The 18595-nt window shown below is 42.0% G+C and overlaps 1 protein-coding gene across 3 annotated transcripts in view; it reads right to left on the minus strand.

Annotated features, from left to right (window-relative positions):
- Jmjd1c (jumonji domain containing 1C) overlaps positions 1 to 18595 on the minus strand; it is a 144448-nt gene that overhangs the window by 62021 nt on the left and 63832 nt on the right. For all 3 annotated transcript variants that reach the window (XM_008837306.3, XM_029565530.1, XM_029565531.1), the window contains exon 2: positions 14186 to 14299. The gene's annotated coding sequence lies outside the window, so the exon portion shown is untranslated. The remainder of the gene's footprint in view (positions 1 to 14185; positions 14300 to 18595) is intronic.

Raw genomic sequence — 18595 nt, forward strand, 5'->3', positions numbered from 1 at the left:
CTCGATTCTACCTGCTTCAATTCTACCTGCTTCGATTCTACCTGCTTCGATTCTACCTGCTTCGATTCTACCTGCTTCGATTCTCCCTGCTTCGATTCTACCTGCTTCGATTCTCCCTGCTTCGATTCTACCTGCTTCGATTCTCCCTGCTTCGATTCTACCTGCTTCGATTCTCCCTGCTTCGATTCTACCTGCTTCGATTCTACCTGCTTCGATTCTACCTGCTTCGATTCTACCTGCTTCGATTCTACCTGCTTCGATTCTACCTGCTTCGATTCTACCTGCTTCGATTCTACCTGCTTCGATTCTACCTGCTTCGATTCTACCTGCTTCGATTCTACCTGCTTCGATTCTACCTGCTTCGATTCTACCTGCTTCGATTCTACCTGCTTCGATTCTACCTGCTTCGATTCTACCTGCTTCGATTCTACCTGCTTCGATTCTACCTGCTTCGATTCTACCTGCTTCGATTCTACCTGCTTCGATTCTACCTGCTTCGATTCTACCTGCTTCGATTCTACCTGCTTCGATTCTACCTGCTTCGATTCTACCTGCTTCGATTCTACCTGCTTCGATTCTACCTGCTTCGATTCTACCTGCTTCGATTCTACCTGCTTCGATTCTACCTGCTTCGATTCTACCTGCTTCGATTCTACCTGCTTCGATTCTACCTGCTTCGATTCTACCTGCTTCGATTCTACCTGCTTCGATTCTACCTGCTTCGATTCTACCTGCTTCGATTCTACCTGCTTCGATTCTACCTGCTTCGATTCTACCTGCTTCGATTCTACCTGCTTCGATTCTACCTGCTTCGATTCTACCTGCTTCGATTCTACCTGCTTCGATTCTACCTGCTTCGATTCTACCTGCTTCGATTCTACCTGCTTCGATTCTACCTGCTTCGATTCTACCTGCTTCGATTACGGGTATGAGGGAATGCCATGTCTTTGACAAGCGCTTAGGAAGCAGTGAAACTTGGGCCAGCAGAGGTACACTTTAGAGTATTTTATTCTTTTTCAACTTTGACCAAATCTAAGCCTTCAAAACAATATATTCACAGCAAAGACAACCAGATTCCTGGAAAAAGTAGGATGAACGCAAAACACCCTAATCATCTGGGATTCTCTGCCTAGACAACAATGAAATCTAAAAACGATACACCAATGTGAAGTAGTTTTATATCATTGTATGCAAAGTCTAGGGAGATTATGGCCTACAAAACTTAGGGGAAAACTTAGGAAATAAACTATAAGGAAATTGGTGTGTTAAATGAAAACGATGTGCGATACAAAGAGGTAATTCCGTTTTAAAAAATTAGTTTTTACTTTATTATGTGTATCAGTACTATGCCTGCATGTATGCAAGTGACCCATGTCATGTAAGGCCCAAGGAGACCAGAAGAGGGGGTCAGATCCCCTGAAACTAGAATTTACGGTTGGTTCTTAGCTGCCATGTGGGTGCTGGGATTTGAACCTGGGTCCTCTGCAAGAGCAGCCAGTGCTCTTACTGCTGAGCATCTCTCCAGCTCAAACATTCCCATTTGACTGCTCACAAAAGTGTAGTGAAAATAGTATCTGGGAATCTGAAGTTTTGGGAAAAGCTCCTGATTTTTCTGCCAAGGGCTGTGAGAATCTGCGCCTGCTGGCACCATCCCCATTACTCTCATTCTTCCTCTCCCTGTACATTTGCTATATGATAAACCTTTCCCTTCTCAAATTTCATTTTCTCTCTCTCTCTCTCTCTCTCTCTCTCTCTCTCTCTCTCTCTATTTGTTTTATATTAAAACTCTCCCCTCTCACATTTTTTTTTTTCTCTCTCTCTCTCTCTCTCTCTCTCTCTCTCTCTCTCTCTCCTCCCTCTCCCTCTCCCCCTCTCCCTCTCCCTGAACTACTTTATCTCTGCCTTCTCCCCAGAATCCTAGGGATTGACTTCAAGGCTTGCATGTGGTGAGCAGGGGCGCTAACAGTTCAACTCCCCAGCATCTACACTATCTAGTTTTACCTATGATTAGATCTAAAGGTCTTGTGCTATTTTATTTCCTTTGAGACAGGGTCGCAACTATGTAGCCCTGACTGGCCTGGAAGTCACTACACAGATCAGGCTGGCCTTGAACTCAAGAGATCCACCTGCCTCTGCCTAAGTGCTGGGTCTTTAAGGTGCATACCACCACGCCTGGCTGGATCTAAAGGTCTTCTAAAGGGCGGGGTAGATGGAGAAATGGACACTGACCTACCAGTCATATTGGCTAGTATTATGTGATTTAAGAGTAAGCAAAAAAGACCAGAGCTGGGGCTGATAGCATAGGCCTATAATCCTAGGTAGTCTAGAAGCTGAGGCAGGTGATTTAAGTTCAAGGCCTTCTTGGGCAACAGAAAGAGTTCAAATCCTGCCTGGGTAACAGTGAGATGCTTCTCAGACATCTCAAAAATGACTTTAAAAATACACCTAGGACCATGACTTAGTGGGAGAATGTTTACCAGCATATGGAAGGCCCGGGACTCAATTCCCAGCATTGCAAGAAACAAACAAAGGGGGAGGGGAGGTTAAAAGAGTTAAGAGTTATGCAATGTGGGAGTCTTTTAGATAGACCCACTGAAGGGCACTCCAGTTGCCTCACCCTGGATCCCTGTTCAGCATGGAAGAAGCCAGAACGGTTGGTGTCCCTATTCCCTACTGGCAATTTGGGTAACTCCTTCAGAGGATGGTGTGATAAGAATAGGAGGCAGGAATTGGCTAGGCAGTTAGGGTAAAAAGACCCCAAAGAAAAGTAGCCAGTTTCTTGGCTAAAAGTCAAAATGTCCCTGGGATTGTTAGCAACATACTCTGTTCCAAAGGCCAAAAATGTCGAAGGTATTTGGGAGTTTTTATCTAATCCTTAAAAGATTTTAGGGTTATACTCTGTTCCAAAGGCCAAAAATGTCAAAAGTATTTGGGAGCTTGTATCTAATCCTTAAAAGATTTTAGGGTTACCTCTTCAGAGGGGGGAATGTTGGAGGGGAGGAAGTGGGCATGGATTTGAACAAAACACCTTATATGCATGTATGAAATTCTCAATAAAGTTTTTGTAAAAGTTAAAAAAAAAATTCAAAGAATTAAGAAACTTAAAAAAAAAAAAAGAGTTAAGTGATTTGAGTGCCTGACTATAGAGTTTCAGCTCTAGCCTAAGTAAGGTTCAGATATATCCTTCTCTGTCTGTACCAGGACCTTGTCTGCTGCAGAATTACAAAACCTGTTGCCTTTTAAAATGTCATCTATGTTGAGGGGTTTCCATTTCTGATCCCTTCCTGCTTACTTGTATACTGGAGTTCTTAGACTTATGGGCATAAAGTAGATATATGAACCTGACAGTATTCTACAAGATTAGGATTCTTTTATAAAAACTGAGATATTAAATCTGCTTAAGATTTAATGATAATTATTTCTCTATTACGCTACCATAAATAATTACCTGAAAATATTTTGGGTATTAACAATTTTTTCATGAATTTTTAAAACTTATTTTATTATATATACTCTTTAAAAAGGTTTATAATGGCTGGGAGAGACCAACTGCTCAGTGGTCAAGAGTGTGCCCTGCTCTTGCAAAGGACCAGAGTTCCCAGTACCCACAACAGACAGCTCACACCTGCCTGTTAACTCCAGGTCCAGGAGGATCTGATGCCTTCTTCTGGCCTCCACAGGCAACCACACGTACTCCCACAGACACACATGATACACATAATTAAAAGATAAAAATAAATCTTAAAAAAAATTGTATATGAGTATTTTGCCTGCATGTATGTTAAGTGTACCACATTCATGGAATTCCCATGGAGGCCGGAAGAGGGCATCAGATCCCCTGGAACTGGAGTTTCAGACGGTTGTTAGCTGCCATATGGGTGCTGGGAACTGAACCCAGGTCTTCTGCAAGAGGAGCCAGTACTCTTCAATTGCCCAGTCATCTCTCCAGCCCTGGAATTTATCAAATGTTCTAAAAATATAAGTTAACAGGGCTGGAGGGATGGCTCAGTGGTTAAAAGCACTGGCTGCTCTTGCAGAGGACCCAGGTTCAATTCCCAGAACCCACATGGAGGCTAACAACTATCCGTAACTCCAGTTCCAAGGGAATCCAACACACTCCATGGACACTGCAGGACACAAGTTCATCTACCTACATGCAGGCAATGCATTCACAGACACAACATTAAAACAAACAAACAAACAAACAAAAAACCACTAAAAACATGTTAACATTAACTGTGAGACTTAAAATAATACAGCTATGCTTTCTGCAGTAGGAAAAGGGTAAATAATAAAATCACCATATTTTTAACAGTAACTAGTGACAGCTTAGAATCTTGGGTATCTGATGTCTAAGAGCAGTTCCACATACTTTAAATTCTTAGCTGGAAGGGAGGGAAAGAGGGAGGGAGGGCTGGGCAGATCTTTGAACTTGTGACAGTAGCATATCTGAAACCAAGAGAAGCCCACCGTGACCCGCTTTCATCCTTCATCCAAGCACTGCAGAACAGCTCGAACAACTCGTGCTCAGGCAAATTTTCAATTCTGGCCTCTGTGAAACATTTTCAACACACCATGTTTTGCAATAAATTTTTACAAAGAACTCCTTTTTAAATGGCAGCACATATGCACTGGAGTATATCAATAATGGAATCTTCAAAAGCATGTTTCATAATTATTTTTGATTTCCTTATAAAATTAGGTGGCTGATAGACTACATAACAAAATTGCTGAACATTAAAACACAAGCAACTTGAGCACACGAAGCATAGGGATTCTGCTTAGTTGAGTGGGTCACCCTTACCATGCAGGCTTCAGCTTGGCTCTACTACTGCAAGCTGTTGCTTTTGAGGAGCAATGGACGAAAGCCAGAGACACCACAATGGCTGCTTCCTCCAATGGCTTCTTCGGTCCTACACCCCCGCCATACTCATTTGCCCAAGCCAATAATCAAAATCCATTAGAAGCCAGTTCCCACCTATGGTTATGACCCTGGAGCTTTCACATTCTTGGTACAGTATGTATGCTACAGCCTCAGTGCTCCAGAGCTACTTGCTGAAGTAATGTACCTCTAGATTTCATTCAAATGCTAACTGGAAACAAGGAGATGCTGAAGAAAATTCAGGGAATGGGGACATGCTCAACTCCTGCCAAAGTGTAATTCAAAAGATGCAGAAAAACGGGATTAAAAACTCAGTGAATACTCTTTAATCCAAACCTGGTTTTCCAGTTGGGCAGCGTATTTCACTTATCTAGCACTCCATAATTTAAATGGCTTTTTCTTTTGAGATAAACCCAGTTTTAAGCTAAATGCCTCTTCTCTGGGAGGAAAACAATTAGGAACTGATTGTATGAATGTTGGCCAGAGAAGGCCCACTGAGCAAGTTCACAGAAGTGCTGGGAAGGAACGTCAAAGGTCACTTGGTACAACAATTTCATTCTATGCTTATGTGACTGCCAGTCCAGGAGATCACCTAGACAAGACTCCCAACATGACAAAATCAAACAAGGGAGGGAAAGACACATCTAACCATACACAAAAACCTGAACTAAGTTCTGATTTTTGAAATAGTCTCACTGTATAGCTCTGTAGCTCTCCCTAGGCTGGAATTCTCTATGTAGACCAAACTGAACTCAAATTTATAAAGATCCTCCTGCCTCTGCCTCCTGAGTGCTGGGATTAAAGACGTGCACCACTAGTTAAAGGTATTGCTATTTGGCCCACACTGGCCGCATACTCATGATCCTTTGCCTCTGTCGCCAGAATGTTTAGATTATAGCTGTGCACTAACACAGCAGGCTTACTTTTTTTTTTTTTTTTGAGACAGGGTCTCCCTATCCCCAGCTGGCCTGGAAGTTACTATGTAGGCCAGACTAGCCTCAATCTCACAGAGATACTCCCTGCTTTTACCTCTCAAGTGCTGAGAAAGCAAGGGTTAAACTTTTTTTTTTTAATTTACTATATTTTATGTGCATGTGTGTATTGCCTGCATGTATCTAAGTACACTCATGTCCTAAGGTCAGAAGGGGGCGTCTGATTCTCCCGGAACTGGAGTTACAGGAGATTGTTGCCACCATGTGGGTACTGGGATTTGAACCTGGATCCTCTGCAAGAGCAGCCAGTGCTCTTAATCTCTGAGCCATCTCTCTAGTCCAGGTTTAAACTTTTGAATGACAAAATTAAGCAGCGGCAAAAACTGGAGTTTGATTTTCCCTATGTTGAAAAAAAAAAAAGGGTACCCGTTCTGCGGTCATCATAAATCTTAACTAAACATACTTCTTGGAAACTGGGAGAAGGGGTAGGGGCTGGGGGAACCTACTATAGAAATATGTTCTATTATCAGGCAATGGTAATGGGGTTGCATTGACAATTGAAAAAATTTTTTGTTGGGTATAGAAAGAAACACAAGGGCACCACTGAAGACAAAACAGACGTATTGAATGAGAGACTGCAGAGGTGAAAAAATGTCAATGAGTCTGTGAATCACAGAAAGTTACAAAAACCATTCAAAGGGATGGAGCGACGGCCTGGGCCAGTGGCTAAGAGCACTGGCTGTTCTTGCAGAGGACCTGGGTGTGGCCCACCACGGTGGTTGACAACCACTAGTCACTCCACTTTCATCCCCATCTTTTGGCCGCCCTGGTCACTGCACACATGTTGTAGTTGCATATATGCATGTAAAACACTCACATATAAAATAAAACAAATACAAACACAAAACAACTCGAAAGGTTCAAGCACTCCACACTATGTGAAAAGAGGACAGCTACCCTGTTAGGCAGTTTCCAGATGGTAAGGAGCTGTTTACTAGATTACTTCATTTAACCTTCCTAACAACCCTGGCAGATGATTATCTGTATTTTATAGATGAGAGAACTGTCCATTTAAACATCTTGAATTTCCCCAAGATTTGAAATGATTGACAAAAATGACTGACGACTGCTTTTAAACATTGTGCTGCATTTAATCTTTAAGGCACACTAATGAATCGATTAGCTGCGTTTGATATTATAATAACCAGCATGCCATGGTTAATACACGTTTTGTTTGGTTTTTATTTTTTGAGACAAGGTCTCCTTGTAGTCACAGCTGGCCTGGAACTTGCTATGGAGACCAGGCTGGCCTAGATCTCAGAGATCCGCCTGCTGCTACCTCCAGAGTGCGGGACTAAAGGCCTGTGGCACCAAGGCCAGTGACGAGGACGTCTCTCCTTTTCCTCTTTCCTCTACTACTGCTCGGTCTAATATGCTAGCTACTACTCAAAAACACACTTTTCCCGCTAGGCTTACAGCAGGATGTTGCTTCCTATTTCTTATCAGTAGGATCTCTAGTGTCTGTTATCACCCCCCTTTGACTTTCATCATCCAAGTTTTGCCTCCTTCCTGTGACTTTAACCATTTTGTCTCTACTGGCTTCTTATTCCTGAGGACCTCACTAATACTTACGGCTCCTTAAATCAAATCCACTTCAAGGAATTCCTTTTTGTTTGCGGAGACAGGGTCTTGCTATTATTGCCCAGGCTGACCTCTATTCACACGTGTCGCGACATACCTCTTAACACCAGTACTCTGGAAGCTGAGGTTGGAAGATTCCAGGTTGGAAGCCAGCCTAGGTTACACAGCAAGAGTCTGTCAAAAAGAAAAGGGGTTTGGGCATGATGGTACACACCTTTAATCCCAGCACTCAGGAGGCAGAAACAGGTCAATCTCTGTGAGTTCAAGGCCAACTTGGTCTACATAGTTACAGGTCAGTCAGGGCTACATAATAAGATCCTGTCTTGTAAAGAAAAGGAGTTCAATAAACTATACCTTTCAATATCATTCTTACCATCAGTATCTTAAAATACATAGTTAAAAAACTGGTGATGGACAACTTCTGTAAAACACACACACACACACACACACACAACATACACACACGCACACACTCTGAAGGCAGAATAGTAACATGTTATCAGGCAAAGGACAAATCTGAAAGAAAGTCTGGGATAGAAATATTTACATAAGTATGCTAATAAATCAGTTTAAGTCAAATCTATATTCCGCCAAAGAAATGCTTAAGAGTGTAAAAAAGGCTCTAAAGTGATACCTGGTTGCAGACGTGGTGGTGCATGCTTTTAATCCCAGCCCTTAGAGGCAGGGGTAGATGGATCTCTGCGAGTTCAAGGCCAGCCTGGTCTACATAGCCAGTTGCAGGCCAGCTGGGACTACAGGGAGACCCTGTCCTCAAAAAAGGCCAAAAAGATAAAACTAAATAAAGATAAATAAAGCGATACCTGTACTACCATAAATTGAACTGGAAAACATTTTTTTTTTTTAATTTGAAAAAGCAAGTCATTTCCTTAACCCTGTAACAAAATGGTGACAGTGCTGTTTACGCCCCTTTTGTAAACTACTAACATCATAGTAATCCTGAGGACTAGCTCTGCTTGATAAAACAGAAATGTTAACAAGAGTGTCGCCCTCTACCAGGGGACCATTTTTATCAATTACTTAATTCAAGAAAACACAGCACTTGCTTAGTCACAACCATACCACCAGCTAATTTTTCCCACTGGCTAACCAGAAGCTGTGTTTTACCTTATTTGAATTATCTCCTCCTGAAGCAACTCCCAACTCCACAGACAGGAACAGAAATTTCAAAGAAATTCTGTGCCTCTGTTAGACCTCCTAAACTATTGTTAACTTAGCCTAGGCAAATGTTTGAACTATTTTGTAAGCCAGTTTGTTGGTTAACAATTACCTTAAAGATATTCTGAAATCACAGCCAATACATTTACATGATTAATGGTGGAAAAATTATGGATTGAAATGGACCCAAACTGGGTTGGAAAGTACAGTTCACTTGGTAGAATGTTTGCGTATCGTGTGTGAGGCCTGGGGAAAATAATTTTAATCTCTGAGGGAATACAGAAATTATAGCTATACATATCATAGAACAATCCAGACACATTTAAAGACTCTTCAGGCCAGTTATCTCAGTGCGTAATAGTCGTGTGTTCCCTACCCTGATGACCTGAGCTTGATCCTTGGGATCTACATGGGGGATGAAGGGCAACTCCTTTGACATCCACCCTCTTGACATGGGACATGAGGATGTGCATAGAAAAGAATAAGCAACCTCTTCTGTTTAAGTCTTTAAGCTCTCTTTTAGTTTGGGAGCTCAAGAAATGCTCTGGTTTTCTACCCATCCCATTTTCCTATAACCAGTAATTCACAGCCCAGTAAAAATGGTTCGATATGTATATACTACAAGGAGAAAAACTATGATACTAACAGTTTTATTTCTGAATTGATTAGTTCATTATGATTCAGGGTTTCAGAGATAAGCATTCATTAGGTTCTATGGATAACTACCTTATACTAGGGAAAATCCCTGACTAGAAGAACACATTTCAGCATGAAACAGATGAGAAAACATACATTTGGACAATCACCTTCTTCAGCAAGTCTCTATTTAACTAGGACACTTAATTTTATTTTTTTCACACATTTAAAAGCAGAGGGTGGACTGTGATCCCTAGAAAATATTGGACTAACAGAGCAGACCAAGCCGTGTTTAACTGATATGAGTCATATACAACTCTCAGGCAAGAAATAATCTCTTTTTTATATCCTGTATGAAGCAACCATCTTGAAAACTGCAGGTGTGTGCATGGCTAGTTGCCAAATCTAGGACAAGCTGATTTCAAAATCATGCTGAAAGCTGAATGTTCTATTGCTTTATCAATCTTATTTTAAACTTTGATCAAAAGTACAATTAAATTAGACGAAAAGGGTTTTTTTTAGTTTTCTGTAATCACATTCCAAAGTTGAGCAAAACCAACTATAGTAACAACAAAAAACTTCAAATGGAAAGAATCTTTAAAAAGCAATGACTGAGCTGGGTGTGGTAGCGAAGACAGAGGCAGGCAAATCTCTTGAGATCCAGGCAAGTCCAGTGTACAGAGGTCCAGGCCAGCTGGGGCTACATAGGGAGACCCTGTCTTCCTCTTCTCTCCCCCAAAAGTGCAGCAATGATTTCTTTCCCTCCCTCCTCCCCAGCCAACTAAAACCAACAGTAGAATCTGCAAAGTTCCCCTATTTCCTCTCTTTGTTCCCTCCCCCACCAGCTTCAAAGAAAGTTAACTGCAATTAGGCAGGGTCAGGAAAACTAAGAGGAAGCCATCATCTGGGAGCACAGGGAAAGGGAAAACAAAGAAAGAGACACCTTAACAATACCAAGACACTAGCTCGAGTGAAGTAATTAATACGCATTGACTGTACACTTCCTAAGACTGGTTCAATCTCTTTCCAGTTGACATTCTTCCTAAAAATTGAAAATTAGAATCTGCAACAACTGTATCTTGAAATACCCAATTTCACAGCACCAAAAATCTAATCAGACAAAAATATTTAATACATGCAATCTGGTTTTAAAGGCACTGAAATAGTTCAGAAACTAAAGAGTAGTATGTAAATCAATGACTTGAAGTGAAAGGGCCTATGTTAATCATGAGTCACCATTTCCTAACCATTTCCTTAACTCTCTGCATTCTTATTCTAATTTGAATTTAAAAAAAAAAAAAGAAAAAGATGCGCCACTGTAAAGGAAACTAAAGTGGACATGCAGCTACGGAATAAAACGTCGCCGCCTTAGGGACACAGGCAGGGAGAGAGAAGTTCTCATTGCAGAAGCATTTAGTAAAGTTCACAATAAACTATCACATCTGGGAATTTCTAAGCTAAAACTATGTACTCATCAATATAGGCTAAAAATTATATGCAAAAAGTGCATTTCTAAAGAAGAGAAGAGCACCCCACCGTACATGTAACCAAGTAGTTCATTAAGGGTAATTAGCAGCCTTATTCAAAAGAAACTGCTTCATGAAATTCAAATTAAGAAAAAAATGTTTGACAACTGCAAGGCCTGTTCAAGTGTCCAAAGTCCTTTGATTCATACAAGGTTGCCCCTGAGGTTAAGACAAGTCAAGGCAATTACAAAATCTATACTAGTACACTACCACCATGTTTAGGATGCCAGGGAATTTGATATAGCTCTTGAATAACTGGCTGGAATAAAGAATTCTGGAATAAAATCACTCTAATTAAATGAACATCAGTATTTTTCCTTGTCTTTGAATATGCCTATGTTTTGTAAGTTAGGTAAATATGACAAAGGAGGTTGAGCTATGTTAGGTCTTTTAGTGTATTTCTACTCAACAGCGCATATAACTCCATCACTTATGACCTGGAGAAAGTATACTGATTTTTTAACATAATTCAAAAAAACCTAAAGTCATAAAGTGAAAATGCACATGAAAGACTCTTGTAGCCAGGCCTGGCTGCTCACACCTGTAATATCAGCACTGGGGAGACTAAGACAGGAGGTCACAGGTCACCACTGAGTTTCATGAGAAGCCTGGATTATGCAGTGAACCCTATCTCAAAATCAAAACAATACTCTTGATTGTAAACCATCACTTAGAAAATGTATGAGAAGTTCTAAAAGTCAAGGAATCTCAGGCTAATGTTTTATTTTTAACATAGTTATATGATAAATAAGGGGTCGGGCCTAAGGATGTAGCTTGGCGGCAGAGTCCTTGCCAACAGTATGCAATGCAAGGTCCTGGGTTCAATACCGAATCCAAAAAAAACAACAAAACAAGAATCTACAATGAGTCACTTCACTTCTTGAAGATAAGAACCCTTCCATGCCAGAGGTTGATTTACAACCTCTATGAATAAGAAATCCAGATAACTTTCTGAACAATTAACAATCACAAAACTGACCAAAACCACACAAAATTTTTGGCTCCTGTGACTTTATTAAGAAGAAAAACACCATCAGAATCTAAAACATTACTAAAATGTCAGGGGAATGTGGGTTAGCACATCTGTCCAGTCATTCTAATTTTAATCAACCTATTGCAGTCTTAGGAGTTGTTTTTTTTCAGACCGGGTCCCCTTCAAGCCCCAGCTGCCCTGGCACTCCCAATGTAGGCCAGCCTGGCCTGGATCTCAGAAATCAGCTTGCCTTTGCCTCCCAAGAACTGGGATTAAAGGCCTGCGCCATGTCCAACTAAGGTTTATTTTTAAAAGCAAAATCTGCCCCAAGACTGGAGAGACGGCTCAGTAGTTAACAGTGTATTATTGCTCTTCAAAAGGACCAAGTCCACGCTGGGTGGCTCAAGGCAGTCTGTAACTGTTACAAGCACACACATACGCAATGCACATATATACACACACACACATAATTTGAAAAGTCAAATAAGTATGTATTTTTGAAACGGAGTATCTATATAACCATTACACTTTTCTAAATCACATCCAAGCTAAATTTTAAGGTGCTCATAAAGAAGGAAAATGCTATGAATTGGACGGTTTAGTTGACTTCACCTAGATTTACCTATTTGAAGTCACTCTAAATGACTTAGAAATGAAGCTAATGATACTAAGGCCTATCATAAGTAGACGGCAGTCACGAAAACAAAGTAAAACCCAAGGGAAAAAAGCTCAAGCACCTCCATTACTAAACTGGGATTTGCTATGAATTCTCAGCCTCCAATGTTGTTAGCAATGTATAAGAGCTAACAGTATCAAAACCCATTTAAGCAAGTAAGAGAAATAAACAAGTGCCAAGCCCTGTATCTTTGCAGGAGGAAGCAGTGTTTACAGTGATGGAACTACCACCCCCTTCAGCAGAACTGCTCTAATTCCCTAAGCACTATAGCTTCAGCACAAGTCACTGCTCATTAACTCTGGCCCCTGTTCTTCCCATGGAAACGATGGCTCTAGGCTTCATTTTCTGAAAACCAGAAAACTAGTCTGAAATGAAATCGGAATACTAACTTTCCACTCCTTATGAGGGAAAAAAAATGAAACCAAAGCTGGGTGTGGTGGTGCACGCCTTTGATCCCAGCACTCAGGAGCTGAGGACAGAGGCAGGCGGGTCTCTGTGAGATCAAGGCCAGACTAGTCTACAAAGTGAGTTCAAGTTCCAGGCCAGCTGGGGCTACAGGGAGACCCTGTCTCCAAAAAAAAAGAAGCCAGTTTCCTCACTTTTTCTTCAGTGCAATATGATACTGCTTTAAACATTTAACCAGAAAAATACCTACAAACACACGTGTGTGCGTGCGTGTGTGTAACTGAATTGAAAGCCTAATACTTGTATCTTAAAACATTAATGAAAAGCTAGAAGATTAAAAAATGGGGTCAATACTTTTACTTTGAAAAAGGATATTGTGTGCATTCTGTGTACACCAGGTAACCAGAGAAAGAGGGCTTCCACTCCCTGGAGCTATCTGATGTGGGTGCTGACAGCTTAACTAAGGTCCTCTTCTTGGCTGATACAGCTCTCTGACCCATTTATTTTTTTTAATGAATGAATGAATGGATTCATTCATTCATTCATTCATCTTTTTGAAACAGGGTCTCCCTGTAGCCCCAGCTGTCCTGGAACGCACTATGTAGACCAGGCTGGCCTGAACTCATAGAGATCTGCCTGCCTTTGCCCGGAGTGCTGGGACTACAGGCATGTACCACCGCGCCTGGCTCCAGCCCTTTATATAACTTTTGAAACAGACTCTTCCTAAGTAGCCTAGGCTGTTCCTGAAAGATCCTTCTGCATCAGCCTCCTAAATGCTGGTATTACAGGTGGATACTGCCACACCAAGTTAATAATACTCCTGATAAGTTTCTTCACATTTAAATCTTATTGTCTACTGGGAAACATTTTTCACCCCAAAATATACTTACTTAAGCTATTAAATCATTCAATTAATAACTACCTAAAGAAAAATTTCCGCTTAAAAAAAAAAAACAAAAAAAACCAAAAACTGGGAAAACGACTAACAAACTCAGGGCCCTTGGCTTGAGTCTCAATATGATAACAAATATACATTCCCCAAACACACAATCTCCATTACCTTTAGAGGCCCTATCCTTTAGAGTTGAAGATGAGCAAAATCTATACTAGTGTCCAGTTTATGTTCTAACGTTTAGAATGACAAGTCTGCTGTGCTCCCGTCTCTAACCCTAGCAGCAGACAGTGCTCCTGGTTCACAGCAGTTCTCAGTACACATCTATTGGTAAACAAATCAACTGTGTTATAATTGAAATGGACTGAATACTCTGGGTTCCCTGAATACCTAAAATGTTAGGTGACAAGCTGTTCAACTTTTAAAAGTAATGTAAAGTTTCTTACCTGGTATGGCTGAAAGGCACTGTCTTCAGTTAAAAAATCCAGTTGTTTATCAATAAGGAATTCCACTGCGGTGATTGAACTAGGTATACTATTTTCAACCAGTGGTTTGAAAATCTGTCAAGAAAAAAAATTAATGGTTATTTTCTAGGTTTTTATCCTCAAAATGTGGCACGAAGGGATATATAAATACAATGTAATAATTAGTGCCGTTATCACAATGTTATAATCTAATGTTTTAATTCATGCAATAGAATATTCTGTATTCATTAAAAATGAATTAAGTATAACTATAATGAATAAGCTAAAATTATAGTATGTCAGTTTCTTATTTTTAAAAAGATTAAAAATGGAATTGCTTCTGAACATGTCTGAACACATTTACCCACTCTGCTTTTTGAATTATAAAACGAGGGGCTAGAGAGATGGCTCAGCAGTTAAGAACACTGACTGTTCTTGCAGAAGACCCGGGTTCAAATCCCAGCACCCATATGGCAGCTAACAACTGTCCGTAACTCCAGTTCCAGGGGATCCTATAGCCTCTTCTGTCCTCTGCAGGCATTGCACGACATGGGTGCACTTACCTACATGCAGGCAATATATGAATACACATAAAATAAAAAAGAAAAAGAAAATGCTGTTCCTAAGTACACTTAACATTTATAGAGATAACTGATAACGAGAGGCTGGGAGAAAGCTCAGCCATAAAGTGCTTCTCCTATAAGCATGAGCACTTGAATTTGGATCCTTAGCATCCACATAACAAGCCGGGTGCAGCAGTATGTACCTTAACTCCTGTGCTGGGAGGGTGGAAGATGGTGCTAGAGCTCCATGGTCAGCCAGTCTAGCCAAACTGATGAGCTCCAGATTTAGTGAGAGATAGCACCTCAAAAAATAAAGTGGGGGGTGGGGTATGGTGGCACACACCTTTAATCCCAACACTTCACTCAGGAGGCAGAGGCAGGCAGATCTCTGTGAGATGGAGGCCAGCATGGTCTACATAGCAAGTTCCAGGCCAGTTGGGGCTACAGAGACCTTGATATAAGGAAAGCAGTAAACTGAAGTCTAGGGTAATTTTGTAGCCACAGCAAAAACAAAACAAAAAAACAGAACACCTAGATGATGAGTTGATTACTTATTTAAAGTGGTTCCTGATGTACAAACATCTCACATCACATAAAGGAAACAATCTGAAGTTGAGCAGGTTAACCATGTGACAGAAAACACTTCGCTACTTGTATTTTGCTTTCAATATCATTTAGCAAAATAACAGCACTAAGGTTTTTAAAAAAACTATTAAATTGGTACTAGTTTCAAGGAGGCACTTTCCTTTCTAGGAAACCACCCACGTAGCCTACTGCTCTGTTAACCTCTTGCTGAGGAAGAGACAGCAAGTGGTGCCAGGAAATGAGATTTGTGCATTACGTTTAAGCAAGTATGTTTTGCTAGAACAATGCAAAGTGAGAAAATGAAGATCAAGATAGCTAGGCAAAGCAGCCATCACACTAAGTGGAATGTTGATAAGAACAACCCACAGATCAGGAAGAAAGAGCCTCAGGGCAGCAGTAGAGAGCACACAGAGAGGCACTGGCTCAGGTCAAGAGGACCCTGTACGGGTTACTGACACCTGGTAAGGACAGAGTCAAATGAGGGAAGATGACTGAAAATGGAGGGAGGGAACTGGCAACATCCAGGGTACGTGTCTAGTTCCCTCTATGACATTAAAAGTAAAGTGTCATCAAGAATCACACACAGGCAGCAGGGGACTCACTGGTGGGTTAGTTACATATCGATGGCATGGGCAATACTCAGCTAGTGGTGGGTAAAGCCCTGGCAGGGGAGGACACTGGGCAAGGAGTGGCGCTGGCAAGTAGGGGCTCTCCAGAGGACCTTGAATAAAGAGCTCACTTAGGTAGCTCTAAGCGACATTTGTGTAACAAAAATGTGTAGAAACTTATATCACCTTGAGGGTCCCCTCTGCCCCTGAACTGCACGTAGCAGATGCTCCAGGCATATATCTACAGCTCACTCTATACTTTGCATAGCCAGTTCTCCCAAAGTTGGGCTCAAAAGGCATCTGTCGCTTGCCTCTGCCTTCACAGTAGTCAGGGTGGTCACCGTAAATCAGAAACACCCTACAGCACAAGCCCACAGGCTCACACACCCTGGTGTATGTCTGTATGCCTCACCATGGCCCACTGGAGCCTGTTCACTGTGCTCTCTCTCCAGGTTGAAAGGATTCAGCTTGGCTTGATGCATCTATCTTGAGTCACAATTGCCAGGAAATCCCTGAGCAACTCTGGCCTATTTCCCTGCATCATATCCTACTCACCATCAGTATCAGAAATGTGCTAGCAACTTTACTTTTACTTAGATACAAACCAGGTTCATTCCAGCTTGGATGGAAGCCATTGCTCTAAACATCTATAAGCACCCTCTTTCTGCCCCAAGAGGTGGGAACATAACACTTTTCCTGTGGCCTCTGACCATGCTTTCTGTAAGTCTCCAACAAACTGCACTCTGCCATCATGATCTGTCTGCCTCTTTCTTTGGTCTCTTGGCACCTTCCACCAATGGCTGCCGGTTGTTTCATGCTGGTTTTTCTGAAACTCTGGGCTGGAAGCCTATACAATATTTCTTAATCAGGGATCAGCAATGCTCTTACCACAGATTTCTGCAGGGCTCCTGCCTCTCCTCTGCTCAAGCTCCAGCTCATACACCTACTCAGAGAGGCTTCCACCATTACCCCACCCAAGTATTGCTCTCATTCCAGGCACAGAGTCTACCACCTTCAGACTGCTTTCCTCTTCCCATGGCTAAGGCTCAAGAGGGTTAAGCAGGCTTGGTCTCCTTTCTACTTCCAGCAACCAACAATGTCTGTCAGCCTTTAAGATGCACAGCCCAGTGAAGATGGGCTGAGTGAGTACTGAGCTCTGCTCTTTGGAGCTCTACCCACCTCCCTATAGTACTTATACTAGATATATAGGTGAATTTCCAGCCTGAATGCCACAGTCATGGTCCCTAACTCTCCACATCTTCATGTGGCTGATAGAGTTGTTTCCCCAAAGTAACCCAGAGTACCCAGAGGGCCAGGGAATTCTTGGGATGCTTAGCTGCCTTGGATGGTACCTTCTGTTTCTAATATTGGTTAGTCATTAAAACAGGGCTGCATGCTGGGCATGGTGGCGTGCCTTTAATCCCAGCCCTCAGGAGGCAGAGGCAAGTGGATCTCTGTGAGATCGAGGCCACCCTGGTTCATACCGTGACTTCCAGGTGGGCTGTGACTAGGGAGACCCTATCAGAAAACAATCAGCAACAACAACAACACAACCCAAAACAAGGCTGCACACCATTATTTATCAAAAGAGAAAACACAGACTTTTATCAATTATTTCTAATTTAACATTTTTTGCTAGAATGTGCAAATTAGATAGCAATATGTCCAGATGTGGTCTAGCCACCTGCAACCAAGCTAATGTACATCTACTGTGCCCAGACATATACAGCTGAATCTGTACGGCTGAGGGCCAGTTGAGTTTACAAAGAATGCCAGGTACTAGCAGGGCCAATAGCCCCTATATAGACAGGACAAGTACAGAGATAACCATGGTGAGGACTAGAATCCCAATTTCCCACCAGTTCTTTACTTAGCATGCCACCTACATATATGACTTCCCTCCTCAGAAAGGTTATGTGAGTTTCCCCCAGGAAGTACCTTACAAGTTTGCTGTCAGGGTGGAGCTGTGGGTACTGCCAGGCTCAAAAGACCAGAACCAGCAATTCCTCTGGGTGAGACCCCAGATCCTCACATAGACAGAGGTGGTCCTTGGTCTATGGCACCTACCTTGCCAGCAGCCTATGACCCCTATGTCTACAGCACCTAGCAGGGCAGCTTCTGGGTACACAAAAGTGGGTATCTAATCAGGGTATCCCTATTCCTGAGCACATCTGCGCTCACTGGACCAAGGTGCTTCTGGGGGCCAGCCACATAAGCTGTGTCTGCTTCCTCTGCAATGACTGAGTCCATACTCAACAGTATATGCCTATAGACTGAGGTCCTTGACTGGAAGTGATTGTAAATGGAAAGGCTGTAAGCTGACTAGATCAATGGGAGAGGCACCTGCTTGGCATAATCAAGAGTAAACAGTGTATTGCGGGTGCTTTTATTATCCTTTGCTGAGGGACATACATTCTCTATTCAGGTCCCTTTCCACTGGACTCTGTCTGGTAACAGTCTGGGTTGTGCAGGACGGTGGTTGATGAGTGAGTGTGTCGATGCTGGGGGAGTGTTCTGCTGAGACTTGCCAAGGCCTACAGGTTCTCTGATTTGATCTGTGACACACCTTCCTTATAGGGGATCTGCATGCCACAAGAGTCGGTCCTTGTGACTTAGCACCAGCATAGTCTGCATAC

This window comes from Nannospalax galili, unplaced genomic scaffold, assembly GCF_000622305.1.
Source record: "Nannospalax galili isolate Female #2095 unplaced genomic scaffold, S.galili_v1.0 scaffold178, whole genome shotgun sequence".
Taxonomy (NCBI): domain Eukaryota; kingdom Metazoa; phylum Chordata; class Mammalia; order Rodentia; family Spalacidae; genus Nannospalax; species Nannospalax galili.